Here is a 648-nt window from a genome sequence, read left to right as displayed (position 1 = left end):
GGAGAGGCGACGTCTCGTTGTGATCGTCTTGGCGGCAGGGATGCATCATCCGGCCGAAATAGCTCAGTTGGGAGAGCGTTAGACTGAAGATCTAAATGTCCCCGGTTCAATCCCGGGTTTCGGCAGTTNGCTGTGGGCGAGCGGTGACGCCACTCGTCCGGCGCTGCATTGTCCGCAACTCGGACCGTGTGGCCTAATGGATAAGGCGTCGGACTTCGGATCCGAAGATTGCAGGTTCGAGTCCTGTCACGGTCGTCCTTTTGCTACCCTGCCCCGACCCTCGGCGCCAGCGTATGCGTGATGCGTGTTTTGCAAAATGTGGCAGCGGTGGGATTCGAACCCACGCCTCCGAGGAGACTGGTGCCTTAAACCAGCGCCTTAGACCGCTCGGCCACGCTACCTCCCATGGGCGAGTCGAGAGCCGCTCAAATGTTGACTGACTGCCACCGACGGGCAGCTCGGCCGCAGGCCGACGAGGGCAAAAAAGTGATTCCGCCCAGGATCGAACTGGGGACCTTCTGCGTGTTAGGCAGATGTGATAACCGCTACACCACGGAATCTCGATGAGAGCACAGCCCACCGGCTTCGTCTCATGAGCCTACGCCTCGTCCCTGTCGGGCAGGACCCTCGCCATTCCGGGTCACCTCT

At 60.6% G+C, this 648-nt stretch overlaps 4 non-coding genes across 4 annotated transcripts; 2 read left to right on the top strand and 2 right to left on the bottom strand.

Moving 5' to 3' along the window:
- The first annotated feature begins 52 nt into the window (after window positions 1–52).
- Window positions 53–125, top strand: TRNAF-GAA. The gene has a single exon. It is a non-coding gene; the product is annotated as a tRNA-Phe (tRNA).
- A 57-nt stretch (window positions 126–182) lies between these two features.
- Window positions 183–255, top strand: TRNAR-UCG. The gene has a single exon. It is a non-coding gene; the product is annotated as a tRNA-Arg (tRNA).
- A 64-nt stretch (window positions 256–319) lies between these two features.
- On the bottom strand, window positions 320–401 carry TRNAL-AAG. The gene has a single exon. It is a non-coding gene; the product is annotated as a tRNA-Leu (tRNA).
- An 86-nt stretch (window positions 402–487) lies between these two features.
- Window positions 488–560, bottom strand: TRNAV-AAC. Its single transcript has one exon. It is a non-coding gene; the product is annotated as a tRNA-Val (tRNA).
- Window positions 561–648: the final 88 nt, after the last annotated feature.

The sequence above is a fragment of the Camelina sativa genome, unplaced genomic scaffold (genome assembly GCF_000633955.1).
Source record: "Camelina sativa cultivar DH55 unplaced genomic scaffold, Cs unpScaffold00885, whole genome shotgun sequence".
NCBI classification, from domain to species: domain Eukaryota; kingdom Viridiplantae; phylum Streptophyta; class Magnoliopsida; order Brassicales; family Brassicaceae; genus Camelina; species Camelina sativa.
This window is presented reverse-complemented; position numbering and strand designations above follow the sequence as displayed.